The following is a 17,114-nucleotide window of genomic DNA, read 5'->3' as shown; positions in this document are numbered from 1 at the left end:
TGACGCTGGGGAGAGCGAGAGCACTCAGCCCCACACAGTGGGGTTCAACACCTTGCAGAATGGAGCCCTTGACAAGGCAGGATTCCTGAAGGAAAAAAGGAACATGTGATCATTTGGCTGAAGCGAGCAACATGAATCTGCAGTAACCTCCTCAGACCACTTCTCTCCTTGCCAAATAGCGTGAGGAGTGATTGGCAAGTTGTGCACATTACAGAGCTGTTCACTTCCAGACTGGGGCAGCTGGCTCCTCTTGCAGCCTGCCAGGACCAGGAGCAGAGGCACAAAGCCGGAACATAACACATGCTGGCAACCCAGAACTAATGCACGGCCTACTGTAGTGCTTTGTCAGGAGTGAAAGGCTTTAGTGACAACATAAGCACACTGGTATTAGAAGTGACAAAGTTCTGTACCTGAGTGACCCCTGCTACACACGTGCAAAGTTCTCCCGCTCATGTAGTTTCAGTGGTGCAATTATAATCCAATGAAAAAATATCCAGGGTAAACAAGCTCTTGGGGGGCACTGCCAGATAACACAGGTCAAAGCAGCTCTCATGTTGCTCAAATCTGTGTCCAAGACTGGGAAGAGAATCAGGGAGATGCCCTGCAGATAGCACTAGGTCTTTTGCTGCTCTTGATCTTAAGTGAAACACTCCACGGAATCTACTTCATGTTCCTCAGAGACCTTGGGAGGCTGATGAGAGTCTCCAAGTTCCGGTGAGAAGGGAGAGGTGAACTGAGTGTATTTGATAATTGGAAAGCTGTCTGTTTCATTTTCATGCCTGTGGTACTACCTCAATGTGGACAACCAACTGTCACAAAGAGTTAATGACTGACTCCAATGCAAAACATCAGCCTCTCCGAACTAACTGAGATACACAAGAACTCATCAATTAGCCTCAAATAGAGCAGAATGGAAATTAATAGTTCAACTGCCTTTAAGATGTGACAAAATGTTTTTAAAAGTATTTCAATAACGTGTGTGTATATATATATATATATATGAGACACCTCTATTTTAATGTCTTTCTCTGAGAAACAGCTCACTCAATTTATCTGCCTCTGATACCACCACAGTGGTTCTGCTGTTTCAATCCTGAAACATCAGTCTTTTAAAATGTTTCTGTTTCATTTTCTCATTTTCTGAAAACAACTTCCCCTTCTCATCCACAAACTATGAACTGCCACTGATTGCTGGAAAGCAAGGACATTGCCTTCTGGGGGCACAAGAAAGTGTGTTTTACGTCACAGGAAAACCAGACTACGAGGTATTGTAGGAGCAATGTCTTTCTCCTCAGACAACTCCTCAACTGCCCTAGGTCGTAGAACAAAGCCTCAGGAAACAGGTATATTTAGATACAGTCATGGCTGCAAAACTTGCAGCTACACAAAGATAAGGTAGACAGATTTTCTACAGCACTACCAATATAAAGGAAAAATTATTAAAACTCCTGGAGGAGCCAGAGTAATTTCCTGTAGTTCACACCATCTGCTTTGGGATGCAGTGCTGAACTTCTCTGGGTGCCTGGAACCTGAACCATAAGCTGTTTACTCCCAGCACCTTCTTCCTCCCCGCCAGCAGCCTCTCCACTGTGCTGGAGACAGGCACACAAACATGCATCGTCAGGACCCAAATCTGCAAACACTTCAGCTGGGAAACAGCACTTAGTCCTATGAACAGTCCATTGACATTTTACATTGCACACAGCAGCAAGTGTCTGAAGATCAGGTTCTTAGTGATTATGTGATTTACAGGTACATCACTTCAGGGTCAAAACAATGCCGGACACAGAAAGGCAAATAATTCTGGTCTCTCTTAAAGTAGTAAAAATCCCCCAAATCAAACACCAGTACCTAGAATTAGATCCACAATCAAGTGACAGAGATTACGCAACATTCATTACAAGGTTTGCCAGGATTTTCCAGCAGAAAAGACCCAGAAGGAAATATAGATCTACTCATTAGGACTTCTAATATCACAGAGAGTAAATTACTTTTTAAAAACATCTTGCATTACAGGGAATATTCAATCTCACGGGAAACAACCAGTCTCTCAGCAGCTCACACTTTTGGCAGCAGCCCAAGATAGCATGAGGCACAAATCACACAAATGCCTGAGTTTGTGTAAATTCTGTGCTCAACATCTGCACGAGCTTTCTTCCTAACTGTAAAAAAATCCTAGTGCATGTGTGTTTCTTTGTCCGAAATTCAAACATCATATATGTTATTAGACACATCAGAAAAATTATGATTGTTCCTCAGATCTGAATCTTTTGTCCCCTCACTCTACCAGATACGTAACACCCCGTGTGACTGATCATGTATTGACAGTCAATTAAAACCAACAAAAAACAACAGAAAGAAGGCCAATCACAATGCTGTGATTTACCTCCTTTAAGGGACTAATTTCTGTTAATTTAATTAAATTAATTTTAAAGGCCTAATTTCTGTTAAAATGTAGGTGTTATTATCATGCAGGAGGTATTGAGGACTAGAAATGTGATTATTTGGGCATTACAACAATCTATAGATATTTAAAGCATTTAACCCCAGAGAGGGTTAATGTAACACAGGAAAGTAACATTAGAACTACTAGGGTGAATCGTTGAATGGAAAAATGGACAAGTCTGAATATATTTGAATGTGGAATAATGTCCCAATAAGACAGAGCTGATACTGAATTACTTGACATTGTTTCAGCAACAATCCCTGAAGAGCATTCAAAATCTACTGTGTTAAAACATGCAAAATGAGAGATGCATTAGCACATGAAATTGATTACTTATGCAAGCTGTTATAACAGAGTTCATCACCCTGGTTTTAAGAGTAATGAGTTCATCATTGTCAGTAAAATGCATCACTAGAAATACTTGGTTGAGGAAAAAATACCCACTCTGAATATAGACATTTTCTTGGTCATCCACCCCTCTTGTTTCAAAACCAAGACATACACCCTCTTCAGCGCCTGTAAAACTGGTAGCACCTGTACACCACGCCAGGATATTAAGCTGTTCATATCATTTTATCAATGCTCTTGAGATCTCTGTACAGGAGTGAGTAGTAACCACCACTTGGTGTGGTTTCTGACCTGCTTGTTAGCAGCTCAGCCAACTCAGCTGGCTGGTTCAGAGTTTTTAAAAATGCAAGCTGACAACAATATGCTCTAAATGTTGGACTAAGCAATTTCAGAGTGCATGTTTAGCTTACTGTCTTGATTCCTTTTCTTTCATGTTTGCTTGGTAAGAAAGAAATATTCTTGCCTTATAAAAGCTGATCATAGACAGACAGACAGCATTTATCTGTATTTATTTACCTGTAGTACACAATACATGCTCTATTTGCGCAGGGAACACGCTTAGTCTGGACACATGATATTGGGAATGCTAGAATCCTAACACAATCCTAACTACATGCTGTTTGAATCCCATTAATCCCTCCCAAAGTAAGCCAAAAATTGTATTTGGGAGTTTTCCTTGTCAAATCTTCTGTTACCACTCAGAAATTTACTTGTGGATTTTGAGAACCTTATACTTGCTCGGGATCACTAACTGCTTCCCCCCAAAGGGAGTCCTGTACAAGCAGGATTTTGAGAGGACCAACATAAAGCCCTTCAGAGAGAGGTACAGTTGAGTAGGAAGTTCTGATATGTCTGCCCAAGAGTAAAGTAGGAGAAGTGCAGCTGTCAGATTTCTGGGGCATTGTGAATTCAGGAGGAAAATTAAGTACTAAGGCAGCAGGTAGGAAAAAAAAAAGGTTACAAGCCCATTCATAAAGTCTCTGTTTTTTATAGTACAAATAGACATCACCAGTGACAGTACATGCTGGATCAGACCAGTCAGAAGGACAGGCAATTACCGTAGGCAGACCACAGCACATTTTTGTGACGTCATGAGAGAGAAACAAGAACTTAGCTGAACACAAATAACTCACATTTCCTTCAGTCAGTTTTAAGCTTCAGTCTCAAAACTACTTCACACTTAGCTGTGTGAAGTTCTCCCACTAACCCATTCGACCCTGTCCCTTCTCTGTGATCCTCAAGTAGTTCACTCCTTATTTAGATTATTGAGACACACAGTACTTCTCTCTTAGCCATCTATGGATTGTTTTCCTACCTGAATCCCAGATTGCACAATGGGTATGATTGCTGCTTACCTAATGTTTGTTATAAATCCTGTGACAGCATTTTTTCCTTGCTGCTCCACAAGAGGAAATAGCATTTTATTTGAAATGCTGTGCTGAGTGTCAACATGAGAGGCGTTTTAAAAGAGCTGAGAAGTATGCTGTCAGGGAAATGTTTCCAGGCCTACCTTCCCTCCCACATCCAACTGTGTTGAAATAATCAAATGCTATACCACTTGTACTTGGGAAGAGGATGACTAACAGCAGCTAATTACTGCTCAATCTGTTGCCCTCAGCAGCTATTGGTCTGAATCACACCCCCTGGCACTGAGGGGCACAGTTTGTGGTGAGGTGCTCTGGAGGCACCTTAATTTTTGGGGTCTTCCTTAGGAGGCAGCAACTGTGACAAGAACTGCTCATATTAAGATCCTATCACAGAAACTGCTGCCACCATGCCTGACTCAGCAGTGGCCTGAACACCCTCTGGGTGAGGCTCTCTGGGTCAGCCCTGTCCTGCTGGGGCCCTGGACCAGCCAATGTCGCACTGCATGGGAAGGAGAAGGTGGTCACAAATTTCTTCCTGCTCCATCCTTCTGCAGCAGAGACTGAACCTAGCTCAGTGGTACTGGATATTAGCTCCTGCTTTCTTCCCAGTTTGCTGCTGCAGTAGCAAAGAGTTGGCAGAGGGCCTTCTGTATCACATTTGATCTGTTGACACTTGCAGCAGTGCTGGACTCCAACACTGTGGGAGTTTCCGTCTGGAGAAATATGGTAGCCCTTCCTGCCTCCTCATTCCACTCCCTACGGAAAACCTCCCTTTTGTTTTCCCAAATTCTGGGCCAAATAAAATATACCAAAATAACACTAGAGACACAGAAGGAATCTCTTGCCTCAAACTTGGCCTCGGAGTAATACATGCAACCATTAGTTGTCTCACAAGTGAAGTCATGTGAGTGGAATCCAGGCAGGGTTTCACCAGCAGGGACTGCAGGTTTGCCCTGGCTGCTCTGCAGACAGATACCCCCTTGTTTGTGGTGGCCAGAATGACCACTTACTCTGCTTTCACGCCAGGAGAATCCAGCATTATACTCTTCAGCTGGTTAATTTAAAGCTTTCTAGGAAAGCAGGGACAGAAGGTCTTGAACTGTGGTGGTGTAGCTGCCTGCTGGCCAGCACGGTGTCACATTTCACCGTTGCACGGAGAAGAGGCAGGAAAGCAATGCTTTTATCAGAGTTGTTACAGTTCCTGCCTCATTCCTGAAGCTTTTCATTATTTCAGGAATATTCTCCTGAGTAATCATGCAATTCTGCTGCACTCATATAATGTATTCAACACCTGACACCTGAGCCAGAGGCTGACTTTCTATAGCATAACCCACCTGCACAAAGGAACCAGTATTACCCTGTCTATGCAGAGCACAGCTCTGTTATAGGGAGCCTTGTACATGTGGGACAGCCAGCCCTGCTCAGAGATGCTCCAGAGCCTCATTTCTTACTTGGGGTTCCTCAGTGTCATTCCAGGCTCAAGCATTACATCATGAAAGAATCTGGGATTTGGCCTAGAGCTGATGATGTAGGATGGTACTGTTCTTTACTTAGAAGTAAGATAAGCATTATTATCAAGCTTCTGTCATCGCTGTCTCACCTGGGGCACCTCTAATGCATCACAGCTCTGCACAGTTAATGGTGCAGTCCCTTTAAGACAAGGGACTCAGTGAAGGTTTCTCTAAAATGTAGCTTCTCTGTTTCTGCTGACATGTGTTTGAAAAGCATACTACTAAGTAAAACCTGTTTAATTTATCCTACCTTGTAGAGATTTTCATCCCTGTATGCAATCAGTGTCGAGACAATATGTCTGATGATAATGAATAGCCACACACTATGTGCTGTAACTTCAATTCTTTTTATGGAGCTTTAATCTCCTCCTGGTTCCATCTGCCTTCTGTTCTAACAAAGGCCATATGGCTCTTCAGAGACACCTATGCGCTGCTTAGGTGGGATGCAAGCGGCTGCAGTGGCACTTGCTCTTCTGAGGAAGTTTCCATTTCAGGTATGGGCTGAGAATGGGGTCCCTGACAGGTTGTGGACACTTCTAGGATACACGGACTGAAGGACCAAAAGGGATCCTCACCACAGCCTGCCTGGACACCCTGTTTAACCTGTGCTGTGGAATGACACCTGCTCTCCTCTTCTACATGTAAGCCTAACCGGCTGAACCACATGAGAATTGGAGAGGCATCCAGTACCTAAACAAGGTCCCGAGGATGCCCCTCTGCAACTTGTCTCCAGCCTAGCATGGAGAATGCCAAGTCAGCTAGTACAGACCGCAAGGCAATTTATACCAAATAAAGTGCTCAGCCTCCATTTCCTCCTCCTTTCTCTTATCTTCCTCTCCTCATCTGGTTCTGGTCTACTGTTTTCAGATGCAAATTGCTTGTAAAAATGTATATACCAAATATTTTATCTTAGAAAGAAGTTCTCCCTAATGGTCTAGCAGCTTCTCAACAGCAGCATTATTTGACAGATATTCAGGAAAGAACTTTATGCCTCTAGCTAGGTGTTCACACTTGACTATAATGTGCTCTCACCTTTATATGGAAACACTTCAGGGCTGAGAATGAGACCTTTATTCATGGATATAGCAGACACAGCAACTGCCTCTAGATCACAGCAATTCATGAAGTGTGCTCTGGGTACCTACAGAGACTTCAAGGTAACAATTGCACGAATGTTCATAGGATCATGGGTCAAGTAACAAGAAGAATAACATTATTTTAAAAATAAAATAATAAAATGTGTGAGGATTCCAGCACTAGTCCACTTTTCCTGCTGTACAAGTCCTCCTCCTCTTACCTAACTTCCTCTTGTATGAACTCCAGGTTTCCTCAATTAATTCCTGACAAGCAGCCTTGCTCTGGCTTTTGTGTCCTATGCTCCCCATTCTTTACATTTTTCTTATAGATGTTGTGGCTGAGATTTTCCACTTTTTTTGCTTCCTTTTATCACATTCCCTTGCTCTTGCACCCAGCTCCTCCTGGTTAACTGGTTTTCCACCTCTGTCTGCCTTCCCATCCTGCCTTCCCACCTTGGGTGTCATCAGCACCTGCCCTGTGCTCTGAGCCTGCAAAGCCTCCATCAGTGGAGACCTTTGAGAACAGGTTAGACTCACATTTACCAGAAATAGCGTGAGTACAGTTCATTCTGCCTTCGGGCAGGAAACCAATTAAAGGACTTACTGAGGCCCCTTCCAGACCTGCATCTGATTCTATTATCCTTCGCATTAGTGGCAGAGCAGTAATGGAGCCACACTTCTTGGCACAAACATTTCCAAGCGATTGTTATCTTGGACTCTTGGGCTTGCAGCTGGAGATCCCCTTCTGGCTGCCTGCAGGGGAGCACAGGCTGCAGCCAGTGCCAGGACTCAGCCTTGCCATTTTGGCTTCAGCAATGACTTAAACATCCCAGATTCGTATTTCCATAAGGTTATCAAATTACACTCATTTTCAGTTATCCTGTGTTCTACAAATATAATGACCATAGATACTTCTTACTAAAATTCTGACTATATTTGTATGTGTCTTTTTAGGTAATTCTGCAGGTAATGCAGGCAGCACACAACACTCCACAGTACATCCTGGAAGCATTTGGAGTATAAGTACTCTTTCAATCAGCTGATGAGTTCGTTGTCAGGTGTGCAGGTAGGATATCCCTGTTAAGCAATTCAGCTCTTTCAAAATTATTAATTTTCTCTTGTATTAAATTCCTTGGTTTATAAAGAGTAAAAAAAAATTGCTTTACCGCATGTTGAAACATTCTAGAATGAATGCCCCATTATACCCATCCAGCTGCAAATTGCTGTTATCTGTTCAGAACAATTAGCCTATTATACATCCTCTCAAAACCTGATACCAGCCCATCATCTTGGAGCCCGAAGTATAAAGCCATCCATTAACTTCCTCATACTTTGGATCAGCCGGCAAAAACAGCTCGGTGTTCCAGCATCCTTCTCCATAGGGTTGCTCATTATCAGCTATCAGCTTTTGTGCTAACAGTTCCACACCGAGCACAAAGAAGAAGCCAAAGGGTTCGCCTGTGGTTTTCTATTATTTTAAGCGCTTTGGACTGAACTTACATCAATATTGTTACTGGTGTACTTAAAATAATAGTCGAAAGAATAGATGACTGGAAAAAGGTGAGGTGGTTTGGGGAGGAGGAGGAAATACCAATGCTGCTGGAAAAACAACTTTTTTTTAAAAACAGTGTTTCAGTGAGGCAGGTCTTACAACAAGCACCACTGACTTCTATGGAGTTGCTCCTAAATTGTACTGAAAGAACAGAGGAGAGAGTAGAAATTTTATGGAGGTATGAATCAGTTAAAATATACAAAACATTTCAAACAAAATGGATCTTTGAAACAATTAGGTGTTTTCAGAACTCTGGTACAGACCGTCCAAAGCTCAAAGGCTTTCAGGCTTGTGCAACCCTCTGAAGTAAATCCATGGAGCTCACTGGGCAGAGAACTCATAAAAAGCATTTTCAAAATCAAGGGCCTGACTACTATATAGTTTCCTTGGAAAATTAGGCTGTCCCTCTGCTGTTTGCCAGTTTTTAGTCACCTATAAATCACAATGTGATGTCTACTTGTGGGTCATAGCAATTAATTTCATTTCTTTCTGCCTATTCCTTTAAAGTACTCCTGGCTAGCTGTTAGTCTGAGAGGGAATTTGTAAGTGTAAAACACGATTTGTTTTTTTTTTAACTTGTGCTCCATATTGTTTCCTTAGATTCCTTTTCTGCGGTTCAGTTTTCTCATTGTTTTTATTATCCTTTGGATCTCTGTTTTGCTGGAATACAGGAGCACCTCAGACAGATACAGTAAGGCATGGACAAAAAGCCCATGAAAATAAAATCTTGTGATGTGAATAGAACTTCTCTTTTCCTTCCCGTTGCTTCCAAAGAAAAGCTAATTGTTGTCACACCCAGCTCCACACTGAAACAGCACACAGCAGGCTGCTCATACCAACAGGGATGCTCCATCTCCCAGCGCTGCTGGTGGCACCATCCCTCTCTGGGTACAAGGTCTCCACCCCTGTCTGCTTCAGGGCTATTGAAAGGTAAAGGTTTAGGTGGGGGCTGGCAGAAGGACACGCTGTCCTTTTCCCCTGGCTACTGCTCGGAGCAGGGCGTGCTGGCCCTCTAAGAGCTGGCAGAAGCAGCTGGTCCAGCTCTGTAATGACAAGTGCACAGGTGCTGGGAATTTGCCCAAGGGCATGGGTCCCAGATGAGGGATGCAAACGGGGAGGAGGAGATGCAGTGCTTCGGAGGGGGATGGACACAGAGACAGGCCAACACAAAGGCAGGCCTTTCCCTGGGGTATCCAACAGGCACTGCCTGTCTGGGCAGAAGCACGACAGGGATTTTTCCTGTTTGGTGGGTTGAATTGTTCCTCGCCTTTGATTCGTTATGGGGAAAAAAGCTTAAATTGAGATGCTCTCAGGCGAGTGCCCAGGGTGTTCATTATCATAAGCTGGCAGGAGGCAAGACTGTCCTGTGATGGTAAAGAGCCGGAACTTCCCTCTATCAGCACCTTTCCATCCAAGCTGCTTGTAAAGCTATTCTGCTTTCTTCCCCCCATCTTCACCTTCCTGGCTGAGGGATGCACACTGCCAGCAGCCCTGAGTGATGAGGGAAAACATCTGGTGCTGATGTTCCAAACTGGGGAACAGGCAGTGAAGGCCCAGAGCCTCTGTCTGCAGGTGACCTGGATAAAATACCAGTTTCCAAGGATGCTGGTTTATTCAGACAGCAAGTGCTGTCTGACAGGAAAAATTCCTTTCTATACCAGTTTTAGAAGAAGAAGAAGTACTCTTCAAACAGTAATTCTACTATAATGAGAAGGAAAAAAAACCCAAGCAAGTCAGGATGAAGTTTGATATTTATAAATTGTGGATTTTGGAATCCTGGTTCAGGCATCCAAAAGCAAGATGGTTGCTAACTCATAATCCCCAGTATGCTTTCAATTTGCTATGGATTATATTTTGGGAGAGACTGTGATTCTCTTTTGCCTTAGCTTGAGGTAAGCTTGTAACTCCTACGGGATGGGCAGTCAGAGATGCCTGGTGTAATTGGTTATCCTCATCAGCACTTACACAGGACTGGAGAAGTTTGTGAGAAATGCTTTGTTATCATATTTCTTTGCTTCTACTGCACAGGGGTGGTTTTTTTTTGTAAAAATTATAACAAACCAAACCACTCTTCATATTAGTTAATGGGCACAGAAAAAAGAATTCCTGTGGGAGGAAATTTTTTTCTAGCATAATGATAGATTTCACTAGGAAAAAATTCTGTTTATTCCAAAATAAACTGTTAGCATTCTAAGCCATTTCTGTGGGGTTCTATCTATGATAATCTAATCAGGACTATTTTTAGAACACCAGTGCATAATAATATTAGGCAGCACTGATCTCTGAGACAATTTGAGACTCCCAGTCGAGCTAGAGATGTGTACCATAAAAAGCCCCATCACAGATTTGCCCCTTTGTTACAGAGGCTGCCAGACAGATCAAGGACTTAAAGGGCCTGCCATTTGAAGTCTCTGCAGTTTGAAGATGTACTGTCAGGGATCAGTATGGAGAAGGCTTTTGTTCTGCTGCTAGAGTAAGTGTTTGTAGATGAAAGGAGAACGCCTGCGCCTGGGCCATCAACCTGACACTTTTCAAGACATGAAATTCACTTAGAACTAAGCATGGGATGGTGGACTGAAAAATAACATATATTTGTTTTTCCTTTGCTTACTACTTTGAGGAGCATCCCAATCAATTCCTAAAGGAATACTGAATACTGATACATAATTAACCTACCGGGATGGAGGATTTACAGCATAAAGAGCAGACGTTTGAAATGGCACAAGCAGAGTTCTGGGGCTACCTTATAGTAATTGGGGATGTTTCCATTACTTTCAGTGTGTTTTGATCAAGCCCTTAGAACTTCTGGAGGAGAGGTATTTGGTCATCTGGGAAAAAGATCTGTGTCACAGAACCATCACAGCAGTAGGTTTTTTTAAACATGAACACAGGTATGGTGTGGTCTCTTATTCCTTAAACAACCCCTCAGATCCCAGGTGAAGTACACAGGGTAAGACAGTGAAAACAGGAAGTATTTTAAAGTCCACAGAGATTACTTTGATTTTTTAATGTCTTTGACACCTTTAACTTATGCAAAGATATGTAGTAATGTAATTTCTTTTGTAACCCTGCAAAACTGAATATGAAAAGAGGAGAAAGGGTGGGTCACTGTAAATCTTCAGCTTATGTTAGATTGTCAACACACCTGGCCTTCTCAATTTAGCCATCACCCAGAGCCCCCACACGCTCCTGCCCAGGGCTGACTGACTTGATGCCGTATCCTCTGTTCAGGGATCTCCAAGCACCTAATGTTGTTCACCACCTGATTATTTACTGTAGACACAGAGAGCACTTGGCTCATCATTGCAATTCAGCCCCCTCTGGGATGAGAGACAGCGTTTTAGGCAGAGAGCAAGGATTACATGAGGGATCTAAGAATAAAGTACTGAATATCATGTTTTTAATGAGACTAGGAGGGAATTCTAGACAGAGATAAACGAAGAGATTTACAAAGAAAGTGACACAGAATTTAACTGACACAGTTAGTTAAATCCCTGATTTTAATTCTGAGCTTAAAGCACCATCACATAAAACATTGCCTACTAAATAACATGTTGGAGATTGGCTCAGGGGAAAGTGCTGCCAACACTGTTTTCTAATATTTTTAGGAGAAAAAGGACTGACCCTGTCTGCATTTTGAGTACCTTGTGAGAAGAACTTGTGCCCAGAGAAGCAGACATAATGGATGACTGTACAGATGTAATCCCACCAGTTGGTGTCTACCACAAGGGCTCTGCTTTCTGCCAGAAGATGAGTCAATTATGGATCCCTGGGAATCCAGGCTGGTATCAAGCACAGCACCTTTTCCTCCTCTCTTCTGTCCTGGCAGCCCGTGCTTCGTGGCTGAGCTGGGATGGACACGCTTAGACATACCAATACTTTTATTCATGCACATACAGAGAAAGGTTTGATCTTGCTCCCATTGCTAGATTTCAGTGGGGTTTAGTGGGTGCAGCAGAAAGAGACTCACTGGAGAAGATGCTGGCACCATTTGTACCAGCATTAATTTGAGGTGAATTTCTGACATCGAGTGCCCTGCTCCAAATATATTGCAGTATAACTGAGAACAAAACATTACTCTAAAGTACTAAATTTACTGTTGCTGCTTGCATGAGAAAACGATTCTCTGTAACTTCCATGATCAGTGAACATGCCTCAGACCTTTGAACCAGATGATTTTGTGAGTAGCTGGATACAGCAGCCAAGTCTCATGTTCAAGCACAAAATAATGCAGGTGATCCCAGGCAGCCTCAGCTTCCCTGTGCTCACAGGGCTTGGCTGTGCAGGCTGAGGAGCAGATGGGTTGTTTGGTCACATTACTCATTCAGCTAAAGCTTAGCACTTTGTTTAATGCTTTGCTGTCTAAGATTGGAGCACTCTGCAGATTTGAACCTGTTCTTCCTACCACATCAAAGGAATCTGGATACTGGGCCAGATTTGGATCTCCCACCAGTTTTAACTGGTATAAACTATGTGAAACTGGTAACTGAACTATCTGTAACAACTATATTACTTAAGATCTTCAAGCACCTAATGTGAGCATTAAGCAAGTAGTGAAAAAGCAGAAAAGCCCATAATACTTTGAAACCAGTCAGTAATATAGAGATTGAAATATTTTAAGAGTGATTTGAAATCCAAAACTTTTACAAAATAATATTAAGCATCAGTCATTGTACGAGCTAATACTGAGCATAATGCAATGATCCTGTTAAGTACTTAGGCCAGGAAGGTTTTACAACTTCATTTCCCAATGGTAATCAGAAACAGTCCTGTAGAAATAAGTGCAGTTATACTGGTGTAAAAGCCCAGAATTCAGACTACAGAGCAAAAGGAGATCATGTGTTGTTTAGTGAATCGCTGCAATCTCTTTTTTTGCCACATTCCCTCATCGCACAAGCACATCTGGTGCTTTAGGAACATTGTATTCAACAGTGGTAAAAGGACACTAGGGCCAAGAATAACAAATGAAAAATGAAAACACTGGGGCCTAATGCTGATCTCATATGGGTGTAAATCAGAGGGATTCCAGCAAAGCCTTTGGAACCACCCCCGTGAAATACTTATTCAGGATCAAAACTGTACAGACCAGTGATTTTCAGGCCTGAAATTCTTCCATTCCATTGGGAAAATTTATTGCAAAATATCTTTAAAAGAGCTTCTCACAAATATCACAAATGCTGAGGAAGTGACAAAGTACAGCAGAAAGGCTCTAGTAGCTCTTGTGTCTGCACCAAGCAAGGTAAAATACTTGTCAAGCCAGATTAAACACAAGTATTTGATTTGCAATTTGCAGCACAAAAAATGGAGTTTGACCGCAAATAAATATATATTTTGCAGGTAGTTACTGGATCAGTACATGTTTGCTCCTAAGCCCTTGAAAGACAAAGTCTCTCCACTGACTGCAGGGTGGGTTGTCCTCAGTAACACAACCTTCTGAATAATATACATTATTGCACTTTGTATTTCTGGTCCTGACCTGAGGCACTGCCATAACCACAACACTTGTAACACTTGGCAATTTAACTAAATAGAATGTCTTAAAAACATAAACAAATCCCAGCTGCTTGTTGACAAAATCGTTTGAAGACACCGGACTTTAAAACCTCTCAGTCCCCATTTGTTGTAGGCAAATCCTAGAAGGGAGGAAAAATGCGTGCATAAAAAAAACCACTTTTGAGCCTGAAAAATTCTGTTTGCCCTTGGAACCCCAGAGTAAAAACCCAAAAGTACATTCAAGACAGAAATCCAATAACTGCATTGAATTTCCTAATCCCACCTTCCACCATAAAATCCCAACTATTTTGCTTCGTTGCTGTACACTTCTCAGAGCTAGATCACATCAAATTAGAACCATTGTAAAAACATGGGTCTTCCTCGTCCTGGAGACATGATGCTGAAACATTAGTAAACGTGTTGGTCATTGTCAGAGGCTGCTGGTTTTATCTCATCCCACTGTACTTGTATTTTTACCCTGTTAAATAACTTCCCTCCTCCCTCCTGTTTCAAACACTGACGGAATCTCCCCCTGCGCTGCTGTCTCCCTTCAGGGCTGCTGTAAAGCTAACTGTAGTCAAGGGGACCTTTTGTGGATTTAAAGGGGCTTTGTAGGAGGTGCTGACTTTAGTTACCCTCCACACGCTTTTCTTTTAAAACATTTACTTGCAAATTACGTTTTCACTGTCTTGCAGCCACTACTGCTTCGGTTGTCTGCAGCTCATCAATACTCTGGGGACAAGGCAGCCCACTGAGAATGATGCTCCAGATCCTGCTGTACAAAATCTCTCCCTATTTTTCTCCGTGTCCCTTTAGGTGAGGATGGCCTTTTAAACTCTACTTTGCCAGAAGTCAGTAAGCTGCTTGCTTTGTAAACAGAGGAATAACCTACTCAGGGTTGCCCCTTGTTTGACTTTGCATTCAATGAACATCAAGCCAAACAGCAGCGAGAATGCCTGACCTTAAAGACTGAAGTTCAGTAAGAAACTCTGAGATCTTGAGGCAAAGGGTTTCATATTACTGACTCCAATGTCTTTCATTGATTAGACGTTTTACAACTGATAGTGGCTTTCAAGGTTTATTTGGAAACTTTGTCAGGAGGGCAGAGATGGGGGAAGGGAGAGAGTTAGCAAGGCTGAGGGCTTCTTTTGTATTTAGTGTATGGCATTAGGATGGGAATAAACAAAGGTGGCAGAAGGGAATGCCATTAACATACTATTTCCAGATTTACCCCTCGGCTTACTGCTGGGTCAGTTCTCTGTGGCTGTGGGTAGAGAGATGGGGGTGAACACTGGAAGGAGGAAGGGTGCAAGAGAACGAATCTGGGAATTGTTCACTGCAGAGGACTTATTCCCTTCCTGCTTTCAAAATGCTTTCAACTCCAGCTGAAGCACATCAGAGTGATCCGAATATTATGAATTAGTCTGTGTGAACACCCCAGTTGTGTTCAAGCTTCACATTCTAGGTCCTTGGTAAAATGTCATACAGGTGAAATGCCACATAGGGAACCAGGCAGATTTGTTCACAGCATGCAAAATGTGCTCACAGGAAGGTCTGCTGCCAGGGTAAGAGTCAGGGAAGACTTGATTCCAGCAAAAAGGGGGAAGAGACGAAGAGTCTTATTTTGCCCAGTTCGCAAGGGCCAGATTCAGAGACTTTCAGAAGAAAAGTTAAAGAAGCTTGTAAGAGGGACTCTTAATTAGATGAGTTTTCCAAGATTTATCCTGGAAAATGTCTTTCAAAGCTGCCAGGCACAGCAAGGCTGGGGCTGAGGCCAAACTCAGATATGGACCAAGGCTGTAAGCACTGAAGTCAGTAGAAATATCCACAAGGAAGTTTAGCTCTCAGCAGGTTTTAGGTTTACAAGTAGAATGTAAGGTGTTTTGGTAATCACCTGAGAACTCAGGAGAGAAGTCTGTAGTAGGGCTCACTGAAAGATCATGCAACGTTAACAATGATCATGTAACGGGGGGCTGTGTGTGTGCAGGGGGGCACATGTGCGTGCCTCCTGACCCACTGTGTTGAAAGAGTTTCAAGTATCAGTCTGTCTCGAGCTAAGGAGACAAAAAGAGAGCGTGAAGCAACCTGTAATTTCTGTAGGCTGTGGCTGAGCTGCTAAAGAGAGGGGGTGTGTGTTGGAATGCACATAACCCTTTTCTAACCTCTCACACCTTCCCGTGTTGAAGATAAGGCTTGACATGGGAGTTATTTGTCCACTCAAGCTCTCAAAGAGCTCAAGAAACTGCCAGCCAGGCTGTAGTCAAACTAAACTCCCTGTTTCTGGAGTGATATCTTCTGCCAGGGTTAATTAATATTCCTAATCTACCTTTCCAGTGCAAATTTTTGACTAAGGGAGAAAAAAATCTAGTAGTCTAGCAACCAGGAAAGAACACTGAGGCTTAAGAAGCTATCCTCCAAACAGCACAAATCCTTCCTTTGTGAGACAAAGCAAGCCTGGGCTGCTAGGATTTCTGGGAATCGTCAATAGTCAGCTACGTGAGCTTCAGGAGGTGACCTTGGGCTCCTTACAACCTGATCCACCTTTATTCTCACTCTGGCTGTGGTTTACCACAACATTTTAAAAAGCTGAAGAGTGCTAAAAGAATTTTTCCTGTCTAGGATCTTTCAGGCCTTCTGGAGGAAAATAGTGATTTTCTCTCAAGGACAAACAGAAAACTCCTACTCAGTCAGACCCCACAAAAATTACAGTCTATGCTCCAGACTCCCATTATCAATCCAAATACACAAAAGATTATTCCTCTATTATCTCTCTCACCTGCACCCCTATGACCATTTTCACCTGTGCTAATGCAGACTCCCAGCAGTCCAAAACTCTCTGATAATTTAACAGGAAAGGGTTCAGATAGCAACAACAACACTCAGAGACCTATGAAATATAACCTATGAGGAGACAGCAAAAGAATTTTTGTTTTCTTAAATACAGAGAAGACTGAACAGAGACATGATAACAGTCCTCAAAAATGTAAACGGCTGTAGCAAAGAGGAAGGAAATAATCTCTTCTCTCCCACGTGGAGAGGATAAGAATAACAGGCTAAAATTGCAGCAGGGACTTTTTTTTATTAAGTATCAGCAAAACCGCTTGTAACTGTTAGAATGGTGTTACTGAAGCACTGGGGTAGGTTGCCTTGGAAATCAACATGTCTGGAGCACTTCCAAAGTAGGCTGGATCAACATCTGTGGGTACCACAAGCACTCCACTCTCTTGGAGCTGGAGAAGGAACAGGTGACTCTTTAATATCCTTTCTAGCCTTGCTTTCATAAAATTTAATGATTCATTGGAGAAGTACGTGTTCATTTAT

The sequence above is a fragment of the Coloeus monedula genome (assembly GCF_965178545.1).
Source record: "Coloeus monedula genome assembly, chromosome: 4".
In the NCBI taxonomy this organism is placed as follows: domain Eukaryota; kingdom Metazoa; phylum Chordata; class Aves; order Passeriformes; family Corvidae; genus Coloeus; species Coloeus monedula.
The sequence above is the reverse complement of the archived record's forward strand: the minus strand, read 5'-3'. Positions refer to the sequence as shown.